This window comes from Acomys minous (genome assembly GCF_964271855.1).
Source record: "Acomys minous genome assembly, chromosome: 9".
NCBI classification, from domain to species: domain Eukaryota; kingdom Metazoa; phylum Chordata; class Mammalia; order Rodentia; family Muridae; genus Acomys; species Acomys minous.
In genome coordinates, this window is record NC_140490.1 from 100,634,789 (window position 1) to 100,661,783 (window position 26,995).

Genomic DNA, 26,995 nt, shown 5'->3' on the forward strand with positions numbered 1-26,995 from the left:
TCCGGGGGGGGGGGCGGAAAGAAAGAAAGAAAAAAGAAAAGAAAACACAATTTTTAGCATCTTGAAGCTAGGGATTTGTGGGAAAGTAGAAGAATAACAGAAGATAATTATGACTAGACCTTTAGTTAATCTATAACTTTTTTTAAAGAATTCACACAGTATCACAGCCAAGTCAGGATTAAATTCAAAAGCCAAGATGGGCCTGAATTGAATGCATAGGAAGGAGCAGCAGAGAGTAGGCAGGAGCTGTCCATTCCTGGTACAGGAGCAATATCAACACAGCTGTCCCTTCCCTTGGAGTGAGAACGGGTCCTACTGCTGGGCCAATTGATTGCTGCTACTCTAGTTCCATCTGGCATGAATTCAGCAGCGGAGGCTGAAGTTAGAAGTAAACTTAACATTTCTTAAAGAGTTCAGACATGGTTCAAAGGTATTGAGAAAGTGAATGAAGATCTTTTGGGAAACTCTGTTGTTGGTGAAATAGTTGGCATAGGAAGCATGCCTGGCAGCAAACTCCTGCTTTAACAATAAGAAATCAAGTGCTGATGACAACACACTCTATGTTTTACAGTTAATTACTTGTGTCTTTCCCATTAATGTTCTCATTAAATATATTTATTGACAACCACTTTTGATTGCTCTATGCTGTGCACAGTGTTAATTTAAACAACTTAGATCGATTGGGGTAACGTAGCTGAGGAAAATGAGAATGCATACAAAGAAGAGTAGCTAGCTAGGTGGCAAAGACTTTTGTCGGATAGAAAGGAGTGAAAACTTACAAAGAGCACAAGACCTGAGATGGTGGATAAGACCATGTATTTTCTTGCCAACCGCCCCCCCCCCAGGCAAGATTCTTACTCAAGACTGTCACACAACCCACATATTACTGTTTAACCTTGTCTCCCTGTTTAACTAGTAAAAGAAAGCCCATACCTGGGAAGGGTCAGAGAAAAGGATGGAGTGAAATTTCTCAGCTTGAGGGACAGAAATTCTTGGGAAGAAAGGAGGAGGAAGGAGGAAAAGGGTCTTCTGAGAAGAGTTAGGTAGCGAGAACATGTGGCCAGATTCGTGCGGATGGAGGAGAGGAAAATATTAGCACATATTTATGGATTATAGATGGGACAGTGCACAAATAGAAATCGTTAGAAGCAGATCACATGAGATGAGGGCTAGGAGATATGGAAGATAGTTTAGGGAATTTATATCTGCCCTGCTCCAGGTGAGTCAAGGCTATTCTAAAATACAGCAGGTTTCTGTATCTTTTATGGATTGATTGCAGGTTAGAAAATGCTGCCATAATACCTATATTCTATTAATAAATATTTATTAGGCCATACTTTTAAATTAACCACCTCATTCTTCAGTAAGTTCAGAGAGAGAGAACAGAGGAGACTTGAAAGTGTTGGAATATTGCAAAGATGGAAACAAAGTGGAAGGTTAAGAACAGAGGTTCTGAACACAAAAATCATGGATTTGGCTCAACTCTAACTTAACTTAGATAATGACAAGTTGTCCTTACAGTTGCCTTCACTCATGCACATTGAATGCCTAAGAAGAAGAGTAGGCACTATTTTATATCACCACTGTTATTACTAATTTAAAAGAAGTAAAAAGACTCACAACCAAACTGTGAGAAAAGCACAGAGTTGGAGAACAGGACCCAGAGCAGACAGGAGCTCCACAAGGAGGCCAACAGAGCCCACAAATATGGCCCCAGGGAGCCTGCAGAGACTGATGGACCAACCTGGAACCATGCAGAGAGAAGACCTAAAACCCCTGCTCAGATAGATGTAGGTTATAGCTCAGTCGCTATGTAGGTCCCCTAATATGGGGAGTAGAAACTATCTCTGACAGGGGCCCTGTTGCTCGCTCATTGATCACATCCCCTTGGCTGGGCAGGCTTGCCAAGCCTTAGAGGAAGAGGATGCAGGTGATCCAGATGAGACTTGATAGACTGAGGTCAGATGGTAGGAGAGGAGAGCTACCTCTTTCTGAGGACTATGGGAGGTGAGGGAGGGAGGGTAGGACAGGAAGTGGATGAGGGAGGGGGCTACAATCGGGATGTAAAGAGAATCAATTAAAAACATATGTTATGGTTTGGGCGTGGTGGCACATGCCTTTAATCCCAGCACTCCGGAGATACAGGCAGATGGATCTCTGTGAGTTCGAGGCCAGCCTGGTCTACAAAGCACATCTAGAACAGCCAAGGCTGCACAGAGAAACCCTGTCTCGGAAAACCAAAAAAATAAAAAGTTTTATATATATATATATACACACACACACACACACACACACACATATAAAGAAGTAAGGATGAATATAGGAAGTTGCTATAAATGTATGATGCTATAACCTGGTAGTGTAGACATTGCTACAGTTTAAGCAGAAAAAAGTATTATAATAAATCTCTTGCATTTAATATTTAAATTAATAGATCAAATATCATTTATTCCAATTATGTAAAATTTTATTGAAAATAAATGATGCATGTATCTCATTCTTTTCCAGGAACTGTGTTAATTGCTTTTTAAAAAGTGACTTAATAATTTGAAACTGTGCAAACCACATACATGGCATCAATTTGCTATACACTGGCTTTATGTCAATCCCAGGCAGAAGTAGTTATGCACAGTCTTTGAACACATGTGTTTAAGACAGAACCACAGTCCACACTATTTGGGAAACAGGGTTAACCCATTAATAGTAAGACTTGCTTTTTAAAGATATTTATTATTACAGGAATGAATTTGTTATAATTAACTGAGATTTTTCTTAATATGTTTTTATGTTAAGTATTAAGTTTCTACTGGAAAAGTATGAAAAAATACTTTATAATATGAAATGATTTGATAATAACATACTAAATATACTTGCTGATGTCAGGAATAAAAAAGTAAGCACCTATGTAACTTAAAATCACCTGTCATTTTGTTAATATGATGCCACATATATCAGGCATAATAGCAACTTAGTGTGTTTTTTTCCCAGTAGTTCACTCATTTGTACAAAACTTATTTTCCAGTTTACCTGGTTGCATTCAGAGTCCTTAGAAATCTTAAGGGAGAATTATCTGAGAATTCTTTGTAATCATATTTATATCACATTTTAAATAAGCATGCCAGTTCTATTGCCAAAAGGCTTTTGCATTTTGATTTGCATAGATGGAAAAAAATTAAGTGACAAAGACATTGGTTGAAATAAAGGCACTGTTTCTTAAAAGTTTAAAATACTATAAAAACCTATAATAAATTGTCTTACCTTTCTCCACTTAGCAGTGTGACATTGAGTATGTACGTTCCTACATGGCATCAGTACAGAATCTAAGCAGCCCTTTGAATCCAGAATTCTCCCTGGCGCGTCAGATTCTAAGGAGGGAGAAAAATAAATGAGCTAGCTGAGTGAAGGGAAATATGAGGAGGATTATGGGAAATGTAGTCAGTTGCAGGAACTCACTTTTGTAAGAAGAGAAGCAGACTAGCAGTTGACACACAGAAATCATAGCATCTGAACTCACGTGGCCTGATCCACTGGTAATGGGTAGTGCCACGCTTGGGTAAATAAAAATTTTTTAAAAGTTAAAGTTATTATGCATAAGCTATTTCATAATGCTTCTGTAGTAGGCACCTTGGGAAATAATTATGAAATCCAGTGAAATACCTACACAGAGTTGTGCTATAAAATTAATAGGCTAGATCTCAAAATCTAGGTATGTATAAGTATATTCAGTGAAAAAATGGATAATGACAACATCTCCCACAGATACTTTTTTTCAGAACTATTTCCCTTATGCTAAGGAATAAATTTTTGTGCTCTGTTTCTGGTTCTTCATAGAAACTGGTACATACAGGAGAACGACCTTAAATTTCACTATTGTCACTATGTATTATAACTAAGAAAGGCACCCCTTCAACACAAGCAACGTGCTCCTCGTCATTCAAGTTACATTGTGTTTTCTGTACACTGTGACCAACTGTTGTATTCTCCTGTGTTTATAAACAACAATTAGTTTGAATATAATTTTATTATTCTAGAAAATCTATTTATGAAAAATATTTTAAATAATTAAGTAGTCACAAAAAATCACTTTTCAAATACACTGGCAGGAACATCAGGTCATCGGATAGATGGAGCTGTCTCAGAGTCTCAGATACTATCTGACACTATTCTGAAATTAAGGTATTGTGTAAGCTAGAAACCCATAGACACAATCCAAAGCATTGACTGCAGTCACAAGGATGATAGGTCAGACAGAGAGGAGCAATAAACGGATGACAAAAATGGGGTAAAAATGTCCCCAGATAATTTAGCTCTGAACTTTCGAATTGTCAACCTTTCCACATCATTAGGCTCTGATCAGATAATCAACCATGATGCAGCTTTGGTGTAAAATGTGGCTTCTAGCTGGGAACATTTGTTTCTATCCCAGGACTGCTCCTTACATTTAAGATAAGAATGCCACTCGGTGATCAATATACTCCCCGATCAACCCAACACACATATTGGAGTTTCAATTTGTTGGATCTATGAAAGAGAGAGCCCATAAATCGCTCGTTGGGAGACCTTTTGTAATGACCAAATGGTATGTTCCAAAGACAACCTAAATGGTAAATACTAAATACTAGGTGATTATATTTTTTCATGTATTTCAGAACAACTGTGTTATGGTTTTCATGCTAGTGACACTTGATTTTCTTTCATAATTTTGGGTGTATTTTTACTTTCAAAGGAAAACATGAATAAATAGAAACCATATATGCACATATATTTACACATGTGACTATTTTAAATGTAACATTTATGTTTTTAACTTCCCTAAAATTAATGACAATTTAAAGGATGTTAAGGAAAGAAATGCAGTTGTAGACTACCACGAAAGTGAAACCACGCTGTTCCAGAGGTAGCCAACTCATCGAGACTAAATTGTACCATTCTGTTACTCATTTCCTTAATCAACTTCAATTATTAACATAATATCTTTCTAACAGCTTTTTTATTAATGCTATCTAAGCCACCAAAAATACTCTGCCTACATTGTCTAAAATTTGCTCTCTTTTAAGACACAGCATCTTTTGTTACTTGGGTCTTGATGGTTTAATTGCCTGTTCTTCATAGCTTAGTGTGCTTTTTTGGACCTGTAGTTGCCTTCTACTCTGCTATAATTTAGGTGACAATAGTTCTGATAGTCCAGCCTTTTTCCCACCATGACCTCTTTACCTTTGATATGCTATGAACTTATCTTTGCATAACTTTGCTTTTGTATGTGCTGTTCTATAGTTTATTCTCTGTTCTAAGTTGCTCAGAACTACATAATGCCTTCAGAAAAAAATAATATCATCTTTAAAGTAGCTGGCATAGGGCCCTTAGGTAGCACACAACATCAGACATAAAATGCAGCTCAATATTGAAGTACTCACCTAACATTCAAGAAGCCCTCTGTGCAGTCACCAGTCCTGCCAAAAGAAAACGTTAATAAAGCTTGGATTAACCAATGATCTCATTCAATGAGAAACAGACACATGGAGAGGCATACAACATGACTTCCTGTGTCTATGTTTTCTTACCACATCATGATGTGTTCTGGTGAATATTAATAAATGTTTCTAAGTAACTAGGCATAGCTACCATTTCCTCCGGAATTTCTGTTTTTGTAATGAAGCAATTCTACTTTATTCTCAATGAAATAGAAATTTCTTAGAAGTGCACCAAATAAGCCATTAGTTCTAAATTTATTTCTCTTATGCAATCATATTGACTAGGTATGCTCTACTGAAAGTATTTCACAAACCAGGTCTCTTTTACCAATAAGAACTGATCTTTTGTCCATGCCGTTTCCCCTTTTCTAAAAGGTTCCCCTGTAAGAGAAGGGAACAGGTGGTAGTGATGAAGGCAGAAGGCAGTTAAGGCAGAGGTCTTGAAAAAACTGTTCTGATTACTGTCTTAGAGGAGGAATTTGGTTGTGGACAGAGATGTTGGTTTTTCTGTCATCAACAGTTGTTTCCTGGTCTGAACCTAGAGAATGATGCCCAGATGTGCTGGTAAATGCACAGAAAGCTGCGGTTTATGTACAGAGGTATTCAATCACACACAGAGGCACAGGCTCACACACAGAGGTGCCTGTTCACACACAGAAGTACTGGTTCACACACAGAGGTGCTGGTTCACACACAGAGACACTGGTTCACACAGAGACAATAGTTCATCTCTTGACCTTGGTTTTGTTTTTGTTTTTATCTCTCTCCACCTTTTGACCGCAACCTAAAGGGCGAAGTTGACAGGAGGCCATGCATGGCCAATCACCTCTTGGGTCCTTGGGAAGGTGGGCTGGACCCCCAGTGTAGTCACTAGGATGGTGAGGTGTCTAGACAAACCGCACAGAGCTCTAGTTTTGGAGTGGAAGGCCCAGTCAGCCCATCTTTCCGCAACTCAGTCCAGTCAGTTCAAAACTCAGTCTGCTTCTTTTGTAGGGGAAGACTTCCAATCATCAACCCTCAGACAAGCTGCCCAGTGGCAAGACAATTGCCTTCAGTATTGATCTTTCCTACAATGTCTCTCTTTTCTAGTGTTCCTGCTACACAGGAGTATGCTTACTTTCTCTCTGCAATTCATCTTCTGGCTTTAAACTCCTCTGGATAATAAAGCTCCTTTTAAAATATCATCCTTCATTGCCCATAGAATCCATTTAGTTTGTGAGAAAATGATCCAGAAATGATGACTAGGCTTTGCAGACTGTGAAACCCTAGTCTCCGAGTTAAGCCTACCTGAGATGAGAAAGTCTCCATCCTTTTCCAGCATGTCATTGCCCCCATTTCAGTAGGCCTGATCTTATCCATTTTTTCCTAGAAGCTCTAACTAAATGTAGTCTCTCTCTCTCTCTCTCTCTCTCTCTCTCTCTCTCTCTCTCTCTCTCTCTCTCTCTAATCTTGAATAAAGTTTATTTACTGAGAATCCCATCTAGATTATCCATTCTCAGCCTTGGCTATCTTTTTAAAGCAAACCCAATGCTTCCAAAGAACACACAACATAGATAATGAATTTCTTTTCTCTAATTCTCTTCTGAAAGAACTATTAAGACCAGAGGTTGTGACTCATTAATACTCATCTGAATTATATAATACTCTCTTCTGTATACAAAGGACTATATCATATTCCAAAATTCATTGTTGGAAAATAATATGATGCATTTTTTCAGATACTAAACTCTTCAATAGACTGTTACAACTTAGTCCACATGCTCTCTTTGTGCACATTTTCAGAATTGATACAGAATCGAAAAGAAGAAGCTGCTTTGCTTAAGCTGGTAACTGTTCTACTTTACCATCTAGTCCGAATATGAAATTGGTACTGCAATGTGCAACCCACATAACTTTCTACTCCATCTCCCCTTCCCTCATATTCACAGAATATTTGTATACCATCGCCATTTAATTTTATAAGTAAAATTTGTATCTGTCTAAACATGCTCAGTCCAAGAAACAAAGGGCCCATGTATTATTTTCTCTTTTACATACTAATGAAGTTGGTGTACACTAGGCAGATTTTAAACATTCAACAAAACATGTGATTGAAATGTGGACTGCTGGCCTCCAGGTGGAAACTGTTGACTGAGGAGAAATCCACACTAACAGTCCAAACTCTGGGGTCTAGCACCTTCAGTTTGGATTCAGTCTCTAGCATTCGCCATTTATGCTTTGTGACAGTAAATAACAATGGCATTCCATTTCTATGCATCCTTGAGGATTAAATTTAATAACTGCGTTTACATTAGCAGCAAAGTGACTGGTGCCTGTAAGAATGGAATTGTTCTTAGTCTTCTTTTTATGCTCTTTATTTATTTTATAGTCTATTAAGGAAATATTGTACAAAGACAATGTCACCTAAGGATGAAGTGTGAATAGCTTGTTACTCTGTGCAAATACTTTACTTTTGTTCTTCTTTTGGCTTATAAACACATCCTCTGACAAAGATTGAATCTTCACACCTTACTTGCATGTGTTTGCCTTTTAAATTTTTATTTCATCTCCTGGAATGCAATTTGACTCAGCATTCAATTTGTTCTCTATTATCCTTTTTATGTTTTCCAGGCTGCTTATTGAGTTGTCTGTTAATAATCAGCAATTAGCACTTCCAAATAGATCTTTTCAAATGCAAACAGTGAAATTATTTGAATTTAAAAGTGTCTAAAATAAAGAGTACGATGGAAGAGAATGCTTTTTAAAAAATAAATATATTTGGAAATTTATTTTTGTCATGAAGTCAGTATTCATTGGCATTGGTTTTGCTGTTAGCTTAATAATTATCTGATCACAGGGATGGTGTATTTTGAAACTAATTTTAGTCTAGCTTCTTCCCCCTACCTTAAAAGAATCCTCCGGAAAGGAAAGATTACAAAGAGTTAGTACTTAAATAAACAAAAAAACAGCCACTGGGGTGTTCTAAGTCAGTAGCTTAATGAAACTTAAAACACACATGACACTAGTTCCGAAGGGCTACCATTAAATGTTCAGCCCTGTTTGAAAAAGTAGGGCTTAAACTACTTAAGAGATTTTTGCAGAAAAATCCTTAACTTTCTAAAGTATAATCACAGTTCTTTTTCTTTAGACAAGAAGAAGAAAATGGAGAGCTATTAATGGCATTGCCTTTGTGATGTGCCCTGGTTACTGAGAGTCTCCAGAGCAAAGCTGCAGTTTAGATTCAGGGAGTTGATCAACTCTACCAAACATTTATTAGCTTGGATTTTTTTTAAGGTTGACTTTATTTCTGTGCTTTAATTAAAAGCTGACTTAACTTTAGAAAGAGAGAAAAATTAATGTATTTTACAAATAAATACCATCTTAAAGCTCTAAAACACACAGTGAAAATATTTCAGTCTCTTTTTCTTGCATCAAATCTGGCAACTTCTGTTAACATTAAGAGAATTTACAGGGAAGACAATAGAACAGAAAGCACACCGCAAGGAATGCACACTTTCCAGTCTCAGATTGAACTCCACTTTTAATGGCATTTGGAAAAGAATACGAGATGGGAGACAAATGTGTGAATCAAATGACTCTGCTACTTACATTCTTAGAATGAAAACGCTTCCCTGAACATTTGCCTTGACAAGTCAAAAAAGCCGCTTTCTTTCTTATTGAGTAGTTAAATCTTAGAAAGTCCAATATGATTTTTTGTAGTCACGAGACTGCCAGTAGTAAAGTATGAATTCTTATCCTTCATTACCTTCATAAATTTTAAAAATTAAAATAATTATTTATTTACTTAACATGTGTCTGTCTGTGTGTGTGTGTGTGTATGTGTGTGTATGTTTGTGTGTGTGTGTGTGTGTGTGTGTGTGTGTGTGTGTGTGTGTGTGTGCGCGCGCTGCAGGCACCACTCACTTTGTGGGGTCCAGTACTCATTTCAGATTGTCAGTCTTGTAGGCAAGCACCTTTAGCTCCTGAGGAGTCATGGCAACCTGAATATCATAAAACTACCTTGTGCTGAAACATGTAGTCAAGGTTATTCTGCAAATTATAAATCACTACTGATAGAATATACTTTGGTAATGAAATTACCTAAAACATTTATAATAAATCATTTTCGCAATGGTTATATTCCATATGTCTGCCATGGTAAGCAGTAATAAAAAACCTACAATATACTAGAAGACAGCATAAGATCACTCTTAATGCAATCAACAGTGTTTAAATTAGTGATGTATCTCCACACAATACTATATGAATAATAATTAAAGAATGGAAATAATAAAAAGGCAAGCTATTAGCAGAAAGAAAAATTTGAAGAGTGAATCAAATGGTTGACATTACCCACATGTTTTAAAATGTAAAACAAAATTTAAGATATCAGACAACATTAAAAAAAGAAAGTAGAAGCATGAAGCGACTTATTGTCTAGATTCCTTCTCTGCTGGGTTTGTGTATTGTCTATGCTTTAGCCCGAAAGCCTCAGCTCCCATTTGGCATGCCTCCCACCCTAACCCTAACCCGAGCCCCCAAACCTCAGCCTCTGATGTCTGCTCGTTTTTCTGCCTATAAATAGTTCCTAGTGGCAGGAGCATCCTAGAGTATCCAGCCCTTTGTTGTTACTGTTTTATCTTATAACTTCTTTGCAGTGTGTTCTTTTATTAAATTATCTTCTGCTTAAACAAACCATCTGTTCCAACTGGGAGCTTGATGGATATATTTATCAATGAGAGAATGCTTCAGTAAGTCCTCACACATAATGCCCAAGAAATACCTTAGATCTGTATATGTTGGCTTAGAGGAATGCCTATAATCTAACATCATATTAGAAACAATTTCCATCAAAATACGCCATGAATTAAGTGAAGCTATATGGACAGTAAACAATTGAAAACATGAAATTAAAATATTTTGAAGGAACCTATGCGTCAATTAGAAAATTAGTACCTTTAATTGAAAGATTTATAATTACAAAAACTTAACAATTTTTGTTTTAAAAATTATTAACAAGCATCTATGGAAAATGTTCTGTTCTATTGTACTTACAATGAGAAAATAAAAATAAGACAAAATGTCATTTCACACATGTCAGATTGACACCTTATAATATAAAAATATCAATTGTTAGAGATGATGTGCGGCAAAGATGACTCATAGAGTTGATGAGAGTATCAACAGGCAGTGCTGAGGAAAGTCAATACAAGAACTTGTGGTGGAATCTACAAAGGAAATTCTCTCTCTCTCTCTCTCTCTCTCTCTCTCTCTCTCTCTCTCTCTCTCTCTGGTTTTCTTTCTGCTAGCATTTTTTTATATATACCTAGGCCCATCTACATAGGGCTAGTGCCACCTAGAGTGGGATGAACTTTCAGGCATGAGCTAAGATAATTCCTCAGGGACCTGGCCAAAGAACAATATGATCAAAGCAATCCTACAATTGAGTATCCCCCTTCCCACCTGGCTATAGACTGTGTCTACATGACAATAAATACTAGCCAGTACAAACACAAATGGGATGCTCCTGGTCCAGGTCCCCTTTCTAGAGAACCTATTGCCTATGCACATAATGAAACATGCATTGCATTCATCTAAAGAACAAATAGACTGCTTATGTGCAATCATAAAACACAGTATTTACTGAAGACTGATTCAAACAAGTAGGTAAAACTACATGTATTCACATCAATATGTCTTACCAACATAATAACAAGACAGTTTATTTGGAAAACAAGTTATTCTGTTTTAAATTACTTATATACATTTTTGTAACATGTAAAATAATATTGACTATAGATAAACATTTAAGTAGTATGATCGCAAAAAAGATGACAATGGTAGCCTCTAAATGTAAAACAGTGATGAGTTCTGAGAAAGTATAAATTGGATCATATCATCATATTCAATGGATCAAGGTATATAAGTTATATATGCAAATCTCTGCATTATTTATCTTTCATTACTTCTCATATTTTATATATCACATGTATACATTGTAATGTATGGAAAGGAAGGAAATACAAAGATATTCAATGTAGTAGTTTCTTTAACTTTGTATGAAATATTTCACTAATAATCAATACAGATGGATGTGGTAGTGTATATCTTTCTCCCAGCACTCAGGAGGAAGAAGCAAGAGGATCTCTATGGGTTCAAGCCCAACCTCATATAAAGAGATCAAAGGCAGCCAGGGTAGGAATACAATTGATTTAATTTATTCCATCTATACCTATAACATGACTACATTTACTTTAAGAATTTGGGGAAGTTATTTTGTACATTATTTAGATTTTTCTACATAAGCATCTACATTCAATCAAATCTGAGTTTGTTTCTTTAGCATTCCTTTCTATGGTAGGACTTTCAGTATAATATCACATGAAAGTGGCAAGAGAAAACATGGCGCCTAGTTTGGGATCAGGTTTAAAAGCTGAAAGTATAGTGTTGCCAGCAGACTAGTAGAGATCTCAATGGTATTTATTAATTTTCCTGAGAGATTTTTTCTTTTAGATTAATTAATAGTATTTTATGCCCATGAATATTTTTCCTGCCTGTCTTTATGTGCACTGCATACACACCTGGTCCTCGCAGAGGTCAGAGGAAGGAGTCAGATTCCCTAGAGAAGAGTAACAGATGTTTGTAAATTCACTTCTTGGTTCTTGGAATCAAATCCAATTCCTCTTTGAGAGCAGCACATGTCCAAAAGCACTAAGCCATGTCCCTAGTCATTCAGAGATTTTAATCATTCTTTAAAATTCTCTGCTAGTATCATAATAATTGTAGTTTGTAATAGTTGGTTATTGATGTGGTAAGTTACGACAGATGCTTTACAAATGATGAACTGCCCTTGTGTATTTGTTTCCCTGGGCTTCCTTAGTGAGTTACCCGAAATTGAGTTGACAAACAGAAACTGTTAAACAGTTCTGGGGCCATGGAATATGAAAACACCACACCAGCAGAGCTTGGCTTCCTCTGAAGGTTCCAGAGAAGGATCTTTGTTTGCCTTTTTCATACTTCCTGTGGCTGCATAGATTTCCTTGGTGCTTCTCTGTCTCACTTCAGTGTCTGCCTCTTTCTTCCCATGACCATACCCATCCATATGGACCTGAATATACCATACCAGTTATGCCTGGCATTTCATACACAAACACGTATGAGAGGGGGGGGGGACAGAGAGAGAGAGAGAGAGAGAGAGAGAGAGAGAGAGAGAGAGAGAGAGAGGGACAGAGACAGACAGAGACAGAGACAGAGAGAAGTAGTGAACTGTATTCTATTGTTAGTGCTTGGTAGTGCTTTTGTTGAGAAAATTGACTTTGATCATGTAAGACAGCTGCTTTTATATTTCAAATATCTTTGTCTTGTTTTAGTATTAACATTGGTCTCAGTGAATGAATATTTTAAAAAGTTATATAATTTTAAACATGCTGTTAACAGGATCAACACAAGCCATTGCATGGAAGAATATATTTGCAGAGTGTATTTTATATGAGAAAGAATTTGTATCCAGTTACATCAAGTGCTCTTAATACTAAAAAGATTTGAATACACGTCAGCAAAGAAAATAAAGATAAACCACACTTGAAATATACTCAACACATATAGTCAGTGAGGAATTGAAAATTAGGATCACAGCAAAATAAGACTGTGCATATATCAGAAGGGAAGATGGAGAGATTATAATAACGGGAGATAAAATGTCCAACCACTTTGGATGAAGAACTGACATCTTCTGCTGCAGGGTATTTGCTCTCATTGTGAACCCCAGTATCATGTTAATTTCTTGGAAAAAAATGGTTGTAGATGTGATGTGGCTCAGCCTTACCACATACCTTTAATTCTGCTTGGATATTGTAAACAGGATTAAATAAACTCAACCATAGGTTAAGCATAGACAGGAAGTGAACATAGGATTATTAAGAAGTAAACATAGATCTGGGTAGGGGATCGAAGTTTACTGCACATATTGTTCTTGGCTGGTGCCACAGTTTGAGCACCCAGATCTAGCCAATGGACAGGACATTCTTCACAGTTGAATAGAAAGTGGGGTCTGACTTTTACACGAACTCTGGTGCCCCATATTTGACCACATCCTCTGGATGGGGAGGCCTGGTGGCATTCAGAGGAAGAATAGCAGGCTACCAAGAAGAGACTTGATACCTTATGAGCATATACAGGGGGAGGAGGTCCTCCTCAGTCACAGTCATAGGGGAGGGGAGTAGGGGGAAAGCAGGAGGGAGGGAGGAATGGGAGGATACAAGGGATGGGATAACCACTGAGATGTAATATGAATAAATTAATAAAACATATTAAAGAAGAGTTTCAGGTTCAGTGTTACAGTAAGCAGTGATGAGACCTTGACAAACTGCAAAGCACATGGCTCTCAAAGTGGGGCTGCTATAGAGTTCAGCAGATAGTTGCTAGGTCTCTAAAGTTTTCATTTTAAATCTTAAATGTAAACACTTTATATTAAATCTCAACGTTCTGGAATCATGGCTCTAAACCAACAATGTTTCATTAATTTTTTGTCAGTAGAATAAAAGGGAGTGTTTGCAATAGTCGATTTGTGTCAACAAGGTTCTTTCTACCTCTGTTATGTATTTTGATGTGTCCTGCTATGAGAGTTACATGATCAGATTTTTTAAATTCAAATACATATGCGCTGTATATAGACATACAGTAAGAACAGTTATGAAACACTCAGGAAATCAAAATGTAAAAATCATATTCAAAATGTTTAGCTCATTCGTATTTAGAAATGTTGGAGAAAATACTATCTATCCTGTCTAGGTGAGTCTAAAATTTTGTACCTAAATATTTCTCTATCATATTTCATATTTATAAACTTAAAATACATCTCTCTAGACCTTAAAACATCTTCTTAAATCCTAAAGAACTTAATTCTCACTGTGAAACTATAACTATCTAGTCTTCAACTCTATCAGAGACTTGAGAAGGAATAAAATTATCACTTAAGTAAGAAGTGCAGGCAAAACTAAAAGATGACAGTACTGCCTGCTCAGCCACCCATTCTCTCTATAATGTTGGAGCATCACCTTCAGCTTTCTAGCCCAGTGTGTCTGGCAGATATAATTGTGAAGCAGGAAATATGAAGGACTTGCTTACGCTGTCGTGGCAGAGCTTGGCAGACCACTCAGTCTGCCACCAAGTCTTATCCGTTTTGGACAGCATATTATCTATAGAGAGAGCTAGGATATTTTTGCCCAGTTGCTAGCTTGTCATTAATGAAGCTATCTCATCTCCAAAAGGAGATTTTTGTGATGCTCATCATCTTCACTGAGATAGGCCAGGGGTGTTGCCAGGAGCTGACATGTCTCAAGTCAAAAAGGACATGATTAAATAAAAAAATAATAATAATTAAATTCCATATTCTGTAGGTCTCTGGAGTTTTTGAGGACCATTCATCTTTCTATTCACATTTATAGTTACATAGTGTATAATCATATCTATCTATCTATCTATCTATCTATCTATCATCTATCTGTCTGCCTATCTATCCATCCATGCATCCAAACAACCATCCTCCTTTGTTTCTAGATATTTACTCTCTGTTCAACCTAGGATATTTATTTCTATGATAAACTACACTAGTATTTGATATCACAAGGAGTCTGATTGATTAATCATTATCTTGTATAATTGAATTATCCTAAACATTTTGTAATAACAGCTTTTAAATTAACTGGGAGTAAACCTGGAGAGATGGCTCAGTGGCTGAGAGCACTGACTACTCTTCCAGAGGACCTGGGTTCAACTCCCAGCACCATCATGGCAGCTCATAGCTGTCTGTCACTCCTTTTCCAGGGGATCGGTCACCTTCACGCAGACGTACATGTAGGCAAAACACCAAAGTATGTAAATAAAGGGTGGATGTCAGATTTTTTTTTTAACTTATGTCTTCACAAGCAGCTTCATGGATCCCTTAGTTAAAGGTATTTACATCTGAAAGAGTGAATCTAATTTTCAACTCACAGATGCTTCATAGTAAAGCAATCTTAGTGGTAACATATTTCTCAAGTAACAGAATAACAAGCTACATTGAAAATACTAAGTAGATACCATAAATACCATTTCTCTTTTTAGTTGGTATTCCTATATTTTTTGGCTTACATTTATTAAGCATTATCTTTGGTTCCATGAGGACATTTTCAGACAATCATAAGACATGCATGGGCCATGTTCTAAGAACCATGTTACTCCTCCTTAATCTCTCTCGTTCCCTTAGACAATTTCACTTCTACTTTCCTTTTTTTTTTCTTTTTACTAATTAATTTATTTATTCACTTCGCATCTTGGTTGTAGCCCTGTTTTTCCTCTCCTCCCATCCTATTTTCCTTCCCCTACCCTCTCCCCTTTTTCTTAAGGGCATAAACTACATGAAAAATAGGCAGGAAGCTCAACCTTAACTCCCTTTCTAATCCAGAGCCCTTGACACTCCAGTGTAACCACTGGTATCTCAACTATGTGTACACATTAGTGTGGAATAAGAAAGGCAACGCTGATCAAGAAGCTAGGGGAAAATTCCTAGTCCTGACAGTCCTCAAGTATGTTGTTAACATCCTTTCAGGAGTGATTAAATAGTCACCACGTAGCATAAAAATTAAATGTGAATTTACAGCAATAATGGTAATCATTTCAAATGAAAAATCGATCATTTTCTCAGCATCTTGCCTGGTTAGGGATTAAACGAGGTAACTAAACCAGATGCAAATGTCTATAAAAATGTAAGGGGTTATTTAATGAATTGAAAGGGCTTAATATCTAAATATATACATGAAAGATATGCACACGTGAAATTAATTTTATATGTTGTAAGTCATACATAATCAGTGACAGTTTTTTTTTTAAATGTCATTAACTACCAATGAACTACACTTCAGATCTTTCAAGCAATACTCGGGCTTTTATTCAACACATATTTAAGGTTTTGTTATTTTTTTTTTTAACATTTTCACCTTTCCCTATTTTTATCCAGCTTATGTAATTTTATTTTTTTTAATTTATTTATTTTTTTTGCTTATGTAATTTTAAAATATCTATCTGCGGATAGAAGGTAGAGCTTGTCACAGGTTCCACATACTAGGTATTTGCAATCAACCACCGAGTTACATCCTCATCCAAAATGATCTTTTTTTTTTTTATTTCAATATGTTACACCTATTTTATATCCTGCTAATACATGCAGTGAATGCAAGCTTTTCTTTCAAGGAATACTGACTTCCAATTTTGCTTAATGAAAGATGTCTACTAGCAAGTTTCTATAAAGCACAAAGCATGCTGCAAAAACAAGTTAAAACATTGGTGAGTCTCGTGTTTCATCATTTGATGGAGTTAGCGGTGTAATCATCTTGTAGGCATTTTTGAGAATTATTTCATATGATATGAGCATTTTAATACTCATCAGAACTAAACCAATACTCAAGAGCAAGCTACATCTTAAGGGAGGAAGTACTAAATCCTTCAGATGTTTGACAATGAGTGGTTGGTTTTTGGTTTTTGTTTTGGTTTTTGGGGTTTTTTTGTTTTTTGTTTTTTTGTTTTTTGTTTTTTGTTTTTTGTTTTTTTTTAGTCGTGAAGTGTCTAATTATATGGTCAAACATTCTAACGGGCAGAAGATACATCTAAATACAGTAAGTGAAGAAATAGAAAAGCTGATGTCTTTGAAAGGTGGCACTTTCTTATTCTAGTTAAATGTTATAGGAGAATTTAACTGGAGAGATTAGTGACAAAATATCCAGCCTTTCAAAAGAATGAAGTCGTCATGTTGGGTGCAAGGCCACTGTAATTGTCTGAAGAGACTGTTCAGAATATCTTTGCAATCTTGTGTCACATGAATTGCTTTTTAAGTCAGCCTTCTAAAAATTTAGGAGGGATAAAAATGTTTTAATTGCTTCATTTATTAATTCCACACTGGCTACAGTGGAGATATCCAGTTTTCCTTCCCTTAGTACTTTTGTTATAATTTTCTCTCTGATGAATTATCAAAACATCACCATTTCATATCCTAGTGTTCAAATATTTCCTCGAATTCTAAGTGATGGTGATGTTCAGGGAGGTTTTTCAGAAATAATTGCATTGAATATTTAGTGCATTTAGTTCTGTTTAAAAGTGGCTTTCATAAAACAGCAGAGTCTGTTAGAGCCTCAGGGACTAACAAATTAATTGCAATTTGTTACTTCTTAAGAATTATTTCCTGGCAACTAAGACAAACAACACACCGTATAATGAACTTTTAGCTGTTCTTTGTTCAATGTAGTTCAATTGTTCATTTCTATTTTAAATGTTTAACTCTGCAGCAGTGGCCTTTCCCCTTTTGCTTTGAATAAAAAGCCTGACTATAATTACTTCTAAGTGGAAGGTGGTATGCTTTGCTATACTTAGTTCATAATAAGTGGGCTATTTATGAGTCACTGATTAAAGAGGAGTTGTCCATCATCATTCAAAACAAGACTGAATTCTTCAGGTTGTGTGAAATGACCATGACCTATATGAGTAACATATTCTCTCTCCCCAGGGGCCTAAGAAGAGAACACCTGCTGAATCAAATATAAACTTAATTCAGTTTTTAATTATACATGATACTAAGGCCTATGCAGAACTTTTTGACCCAGAGGTAGGTAAAAGTCTTTCATAGAAACATAAAATTCATTTGTCATTAGTGTTTTATTAGACAGTTAAGTAGAAAAATAATAACAGTGACTGAGAAAAATATTTAAAATTTCACACACCCACCAAAGCAGCTTACTGTTTTTATACCTGAAGTCTCACCTTTCACCAAACTGGACTTTATAGCAAACCTGAGCTGTCACTCAACATATCAGAGGGATATGAAGAAAAAGTCACATATTTCTCACTTGGTAAGACATGCCCCTGAGGCCCTCTTCTGGAGCAGAGGTTTGAACCTGCATCATCTGCGGTGTTCAACAATGTGAAGAATCTAAGAGAAGCAGGAAGCCTTTCTTTTTTTTTTTTCTTCAAGTTTTTTTTCTCTTATATTGAAGTCAGTTATTTTTCATACAATATATTCTGATTGGTTTTTCCTCATCCAACTTCTTGCAGAAAATTTTCACATCTTGCCTCCCTCTGGAATCTAAACTCTTTCTGTCTCCATTGGTAGGGTAAAGAGTACCTTCCACTAGCAACAACACTACCCAATCCGAGTAACGGCTGTACGTAGGCATCGTCTCTACCTCGGCGTGCTCAATTGTTTGCCTAGGTGTTGTTTTCAGCAACAGGGCTTAACTTCCGGTTTGTGGAGAGCAACAAAAAGTTGTGCAATAGCCTGGGTTGTTCATGGATTCCCATGGGGTCCCATTGGCCACCGACTTGATTAGCGGTATCTCATTACCTGCAATAAAATTTTTTTTGTTTGGTGAACAGAGATGTCCATTTGGGGCTCTGTCCCTCTATCCTTTTTCAATTTCCTTTAAATCGTCTTCACACACGTGCGTATTTAGGAAGCTTCTATATCTTCCATACTATTCATCAAATGAACCTTAGTGTTTCCTGTCTCCTCCCATCCAGGTTGATACTTCCATTCCTGCATCCTCCATGTATCTGTAACCATCTCATTTAATATGCCTTCCTAAGGAGATTGATCGATACTTCCTTCCCCATTACCTCACTGTATACCTAACCTCCGTGGCAATATGAAGTGTAGTGTAGTGGATGTAAACATGTTTTGTTTTGATCCCAAGTGTGGCATGGGGATCAAACTTGTGGGAGATCAGGTGATGTTAATACATTAGATTAGAAGATGAGCTACCTCATGCGGATGCTTGGGTTTTGGCAGCTGAAACACATCTTAGCCCAGACTCTGAGAGAAGATACATATATGAGCCCAAGAGCAGAGTTGGGGCTTTTTGGGTCTTGATACTGTTTGGCTGTTCATCACTCCACTTCCAGACGCTCATAGAGAGAACCGCTCCAGCGAAGGTTTCGAGGCTCCAGATTCTAGCTGCTGTTCTGGGTTCCAGCTACTGTTCCAGGTTCCAGTAGCAACTTTGGTGGATTGCTGATCTGTTGAAATCCTACCAACTATGCCAGGGGAATCGCTCCAAGGAACTGAGTATAAAAAGAGTTCTACTTCTCCTGTTCCCATAAACCTCCTTTCTCTCCTATCTAGGGTAGTGGGTTGGAAAGGGGGTGTAAGAATTAAAGAGCTCCAAATAAAGTGGGATCGAGGCCTACGCTGTAGCTTGCTTTATGAATATGTAAGAGATGTAACATCCATGAGGTCCTGTTAATATATAACCTGTGCCTATGCTGTCACATCCTGATCAGAAAGGCCTTTCCTGTGCCAATGAGCTTAAAACAGTTTCATACATTATGTCTATCAGATTCAGTGTATTTTGACTTATGTTAAGATCTTTGATCCCTTTGGAGTTGAGCTTCATGTAGGGTATGGGCCTACTTGTATTCCTCCACGTGGAGCGGCCATTTGTTGAAGATGCTCTCTCTTTTCCAGTGTGAAACCCTGGTTTCTTTATCAAATACTGAATGTTCATAAGTATGCCTGGTCTTCAGTTCAATACCACTGATTGTCACGTCTGCTTTTGTGGCCATACCATGCTATTTTTATTGCTGTAGCTCTGAAGTACAATTTGAGATTAAGGATGGTAATGCTTCTAAGCAGTTCTTTTATTACTTGGGGTTGTTTTACAGAAATTGTCATAAAAACATACAAAAAACTAACAAAGAAAGAGTTGATTTAAAGTCATTCTATAGAAGTTGTAAAAGAGGAGGGAGGAGCAGCTGGCTGTCTGCACAGCAGCACAGTGGTGTGCTCAATGCCTTAGCTACTGCTTACTACCTCCCCCTCAGGAACAGTCATAGGGGAGGGGAATAAGGGGAAAATGGGAGGGAGGGACGAATGGGAGGATACAAGGGATGGGATAACCAGTGAGATGTAACAAGAATAAATTAATAAAGTAAAAAAAAAGAATGTTCAAAATAGAGTCTATCCATTCTCAGGATAGGGTGGACATGAGGAGTTTGAGTTACAGAGTTACTAACACTCATGTGTGTAAACAGAATGTCAGGTATCCTGTAAAAATACATTTTCTTAAAGAAGGGCATTTCCAAGTGTGAATATCTGCTTAACTCACATTTTCTGTTTGAAAGTCCAGGTTATTAAAAAGTTTTTCAGTCAAAACTTGTGCACTGTTTAATGTCATTATTTATTATGCACTGCTCAATCATTTATGATAAATAACTGGCATTACAGTTTGCTTAATTCTTATATTTCTATTAATTATGATTTATGTGATTCACTGTTTACACTTTCTAGTAACTCTTTCTGGTTTGGGTTTTTTTTTTTAATATTATTTACCACCTTTATATTTTCTTCAAATACTATTGACTAATGTATCTGTCATAATCACCACCCTAATCCGTTTAAGTTTACACTTGCCTTATATAGTACATGATTGTCTTATTTCTAATGTATGCACTCATTCTAACCAGGTTTTTTAATTTCTTTTTTTAACAAGTCAATAATCAAGAAGTTTAATTTAATTGGAAAATCATATTACATTTCCATTTTAATTGTAATTAGCATAAGAGATTTTGGTATGTCAGTAGTCATGCTCTGTGTTTGAGAGGCATTACTGGAACATGAGATGTCTGCATTCAAAACAAAAACCACAAATCAGTAAAATGGTGCCTTATCGTCTTTAACATACCATTTATACTAAAAAAAAATTTTTTTTTTTACATTTCTTATGTGGTTTGATGTCTCTGATTTTATTTCAGCTCACATTTTAATATGCATATTTCTACTTTTGACTCAACCAAATGTTTCTTATCATTTTACCTCTCTTTCATTTATTTGTTTATTTGTTAGTTTTTGTTTTTTCAAGACAGGGCTTCTTTGTGTAGCCTTAGCTGTCCTTTGCTTTGTAGAACAGACTGGCCTTGAACTCAAGAGATTTGCCTGTCTCTGCCTCCTGAGTGCTTACAATGCCACCACCACACAGCTCTATCATTTAGAAATTAACTTCCTTATCTTTGGAAAATCTTCCGTCAAAAGTATAACAGAAGGTTCCCTAGCCAGTCTTCCAAAGTGAGACAAGGCATTCAGAACACCCTATTCTTCCACATCAATGTTATGCTAATAAATTTAATTCATAAAACAGCTGTACTACCAATTGTTTCATGTTACAGTTCTGCTTTCTTGTTTTAAATGTAATTTTTTACTCACCTTACAACCTGATTGTGGCCCCCTCCCTTCTCTCCTTCAGGTCCCACCCTTCCACCCTCTGCCCCCTTTCCCCCATGCCCTTCTCCTCAGAAAAAGTGAGTGCCACAACCCCAGCCCTTACCAACCTACCCTGGCACATCAAGTCACATCAGGACTAAGCACATTCTCTTCCACTGAGACCAGACAAGGCACCCCAGCTAGGGGAAAGTGATCCAAGAGCAGAAAACAGAGTCCATGTTAGAGACAGCTACATGTTCCCTTTGCTAAGAGATCCACATGAAGAACAAGCTACCCATCGGTTACATATGTGTAAGGGGCCTAGGTTAGTTGACTCTGTTCATCTTCTTGTGGAGTTCTTGTCCCCTTATGGTCCTTCTATCTTTCCCCTTTTCCACAAGGCTCCTGGAGCTTTGCCTAATATTTGACCATGGGTCTCAATATCTATTTTAATCTGCTGCTGGATGGAGCCTCTCAGAAGACAGTTATGCTAGGCTCCTATCTGCAAACATATCCCAGTATCATTAATAGTGTCAGAGGTTGGCTCTTTCTTATGGAGTGGGCCTCAGGTTGGGCCAGTCATTGATTCAACATTCACTAAATTTCTGCCCCATCTTTATCCCTGCAAGTCATGTAGGCATTGTAAATTTGGGGGCCAAAGATTTTTATGAGTGGGTTGGTGTTCCCTTCCCTCCACTAGAAGTCTTGCCTGGCTAGGAAGTTGCCATCAGTCTCCATGTCCTTCGCTGCTAAGAGCCTAATCTAGAGACATCCCCATATCCTCCAAGGAGCCCACCCTGTCAGAGGCCTCCAGTTTTTCCCAGAGATGCCCCACTCAGTTTCCCTTTTCTCTTCCAGCCCTATCACATCTCTTCTCTCCCCACATCTGATCCCCACCCTCGTTCCCCTCCCTACACTGTCTACCACCCAGTTCCATCTCCTCTTCCACTTCTCATGTCTATTTTATTTTCCCTTCGAAGTGAGATTCAAGCATCCTCCCTTGGGTCCTTTTTGTTACTTAGTTTCTTTGGGTCTGTGGATTGTAGTATGGTGATCCTGTAGTGTATGGCTAATACTCTGCTTTCAAGGAATATGTGCCTCATTCAAGTTCATATCCATGTATAGTATTTGTGTACATATAAATATCCTTAGATGTGCATGAATTATAGTAATCAATACCTCTAATAATTTCTGTGAGGATTATTACACCTTGATTTTTAACTGCCTTGCATATGTTAGGATATTGTTCACCCATAGGAATTTAGAAATTTACCTAGACAAATTTTCTGGACTCTGAACCTTGTCTTTTTCAGTAGTTATAACTTGAAATTTTTTAGTGCAGAATGAACCAGAATGTGAGCACTGGAAAAATCAAGATGTAGAATATCCTTATCATCAGAACCAAGATTAAAGAATTAGTACAGTGTGACCTTTATCAAAACACACCACTAATATTTAAAATTACTATACATCCACCTTATCACCCGCCCCACCCAGTCACCCTGCCACTATTGCATTCCAGACCAGTACACACTCCTCAACTTCTATGCAAGTCCTATCAAGAACTTATAAAACTAATCACTATGCAACATTTGTAGAATGTCCATTTATGCTTGTCGTAGTTTTCTAAAGCAAGATCCAGGGTGCCATATTTGCGGGTGCTTACTCTCCTCTGAGTGGGATGCCTTGCCCGTGCCCATGAAGAATAAACCTGTTGTATACATATGGCTCTTACAATCTTCCTGCCCCTGCATACATGATTCCTGAGCTTTGTACCTGAGGTGTCATGTGGATGTCTCCCTTAGGGCTGAACACTCTGCCATCTCTTATCCTCTGCACATTGGCCAGTAGTGAGCCTCTGTACTAACCAGCATCTATGGCAATATTTGAGGGCAAAGATTTTTTTTTAATCAATTTTATCAGTTTTGTCAAACTTTTCAATGAATTACATTCTTGCTGGATCTCTTTCTCTTCTCTCAAGGCATTTTTGAGTGGATTAGTGAACTCTATTTGGTAACATGAAACTAATTTATGACTGAGGGTTTATGTTTTCCACTTCTATTGTGCTTGGCTTATACTTTCATTATATTTTTTCCATTCCCTTATGTTGAAAAATAGATGTTTCACACTTGTTTTTCATTTTAGTAAGTAGTATTAGAATACAGTAATTTTTAATTCATTCCTTGACTCTGTTTTGTTGGCTTTTGACAAATGTTTCTTGTATTGCACTTTGGTAAAATATGCTTATTACTTTTCAATAGTAGAAAAATATTAGAAAATAGTAGAAAAATAGTAGGAAAAAAACTCAATCCAGTCAAAGAAGAAAAGGCATTTGACAAAATGTAACATGCCTTTAAGACAAAAGTCCTGGAGGATTTAGGAATTGATGAAACATTGCTCAAAAGGTATATATGACAAAGCTCTAACTAATCATATGTAAATAGGGAAAATCTGAGACCATTTTTCCTAAATCCTGGAATAAGACAAGAGTGCCTACTCTTTCCATTCTTATCTAATGGTATGTTCAAAATCATAGAAAAGTAAAACTTAATAGAACATATAACAGGGCTAAAAATAACAAAGGAAGAAGTAAATGATTCTATTAGCCTTTGACATGATTTTAGATGTAAAAGACTCTACAGCCTCTCCCAGAAACATATTATAATTAATAAACACTTACAGCAAGGTCAATACACACGATCAATACACAATAATTTGCTTCCACACACCAGTAAGAAGCTTGCTCAGAAAAGACAGGCCACTCAAAATATCTCTGGAAAAAAGTACTTAGGAAGTGAAAGACCTCTACAATAAAAACACTAAGACACTAGGTTACATAAATATTATTTTCTTTAAGGCAGAACTAATAGTGTGAAAATGGCTACTCTTCCAAAATGATCCCCATGGTTCAATAAAATACTCATAAAGTTACAGTAGCATTTTCCACAGAACAAAAAAGTTTCCAAAATACACATGGAATCACCAAGGCAAAACTATTCTTCACAAAGCACACGGTTTGAGGTATCACAATACTTGTCCTCAAATTGTACTACAGGGCTATAGTGGCAAAGACAGCTCAGTGCTGGCTTAAAAGCAGACGTATAGACTCTAGTAAAGGCCAAGAAAAAAAAAACCCAGGCCATTATGCAACCTCATTTTTGACAGCAATGTAAAATGCCATGCATTAGAAAAAAAAAAAAAGACAGACAGTTAGACAAATGCTACTGAATAAAAAATTGGAAGAATTAAAATGAATCCAAACCTCACTCTACATAAAAATAATTCACGGTGAACTAAACAGATTAATGCTAAATGGCAAAGCTGCCAGAGGAAAACATAAGGGAAACTGTTCAAACTATAAGTACAGTCAAGAACATTCTGAACAGGCTTCCATTGGCACATGAAATAGCTACAATAGTTTAATAAATATAATAAAATCTAAAGGTTTCTGCATTGCAAAGAAAACTGGCAGTGGAACAATCTATATGATAGCAATAAGGATATATAAGAGATAAGGGGTTAATATTTAGAATATACAAAAAGACTGCAAATATTGAAGAAACCCAAATGGACAATAAGTAGTTTAAAATATTTAATTAGTCTTTAAACTAATTTAAGAGTCTATTTCACCACTGGCAAAATTACTACACTATTCCTGTACATATACCAACAACTATGTATTCTGCCACCAAAAAACTGGTGTATCCAGGGATATTGATGCAATATTCAAATAGGAAGTGAATAGAACCAGTCTAGATGTCCATCAACAACAACAACAAGAAAACAGGTAATAGATGGTGGTCCAAATAGGCCATGGCATTTTATTTAATGAAGACAGGTGAAATCATTAAATTTTAGGGGAATGGATGGAGCCACTGTCTCCTATGAGAGTAGTCGTTTACAAGGTTTATGCGTATTTATTCAATGGGGGGAAATTGAGTAGAGGTGAGTAAGCCAGAAAGGAGCCCACAAGTTGGGGAAAGACACAACATGGAAGCAGGGGAGAAACTAAGACATGAGGAACATGAAATGAAAGCAACACTGTGAGTAGAAGAGATTATAGTATAAGCTACAAAACAAAACAAAACAAAACAAAAAAACCCAAAAATTTATTTGCAAATTCCAGAATGGAACCTACAACTGCTCATGTTAGCAAGCGAACCAACAAGCAGACAGAAATAAAGCTTAGGAAGTGCAATCAGGAACACTTTAAAACCTGTAAAAATGAATTTACTCACATCGAACAACAGAGAACAGTTAGTTTTCACTTCTTGTTTTATTGGTGCGATTAGGAAATACAAATGCGTACTTCACCGCACTCACATGAGTTTTACTTTAGTTGTTGTATAGATCTAACTCAGTGTCTGAGACTCCACTTACCAGGTATCTTCAGTCACGTCTGAGTGTCTCTTAGCAACAAGGGCTGCTGGTGCTCTCAAGTCTCCAAGAAGTAGCACCTCTCTGTCCTGCTCCCAGATCTCTGTTCTCATTACTGAAACAATGTAATACTAATTAAAGCTCGTTCCTGAGATTCAAATGAAATAAGAATGTAGAATAACTGCAAAATTTTCTTGAAGAGGGTAATGAACTCCTAGGATACTGTGTATGAATCTGAGTAGACATGATGGTCTGAATTCCATCCCAGCATCCAGGATACAAAGGAGGGGAATTTTATAGAATTGCCTTCTTTATTTGGCTGAATACCTTTTTTTTTAAAAACTGACTAAGTCATGTTTTGAAGAATGATTTATTATAAATATAGAACAATCCTTTCCTGTCAAATTCTTGATGTTATTATGGGGCGGGGCGGAATATTCAGAGAATGGCGACCAAGAATGCAATTTTCTAGGACCACAAAACTCACATGTTAAAGAAATCAATACTATTGGATTGAAACACTCTTTGTAAATTCAGAGTGAAAACTCATTATGAGAAAATAAAGCTAATATTTGAAAAGCAGTAACAGTTCAGTGTTGCAATAAAAACATCATGTTCATCCGTCTTTTTCTCTGTGTTAAAAAAAAAACTAGTTGATGAGAAAATAGATGAAGCCTTGGATGTTTTTGTTCCTCTCATTTGAAAATTTCAAGCAGGCACTCATCAAATAAACCTATATTTATTTTCTTTCCAGTATCCATTAAAATATGTGAGGAACTGGGGACTACAATGGAATATAAGGCTTCAGCATCTACAGTAAGCTTTTGACTAAGTGCCAGCTGAGCACTCCGCCTTCACTAAGTGCATCTACTCTTTGAATTAAATTATTCCTGCAGTAATTTAACAGTGTGAGCACTTAGAAAAGTGTTCTGTGAAATAACTGTTATTA

The 26,995-nt window shown here is 36.7% G+C and overlaps 1 protein-coding gene across 1 annotated transcript in view; it reads right to left on the minus strand.

Annotated features, from left to right (window-relative positions):
- LOC311604348 (uncharacterized protein) overlaps positions 1-26,995 on the minus strand; it is a 349,080-nt gene that overhangs the window by 306,381 nt on the left and 15,704 nt on the right. The window contains exons 2-4 of the mRNA XM_084794122.1: positions 26,050-26,161; positions 5,415-5,450; positions 3,259-3,365 (exon numbers count right to left, since the gene is read on the minus strand). The gene's annotated coding sequence lies outside the window, so the exon portion shown is untranslated. The remainder of the gene's footprint in view (positions 1-3,258; positions 3,366-5,414; positions 5,451-26,049; positions 26,162-26,995) is intronic.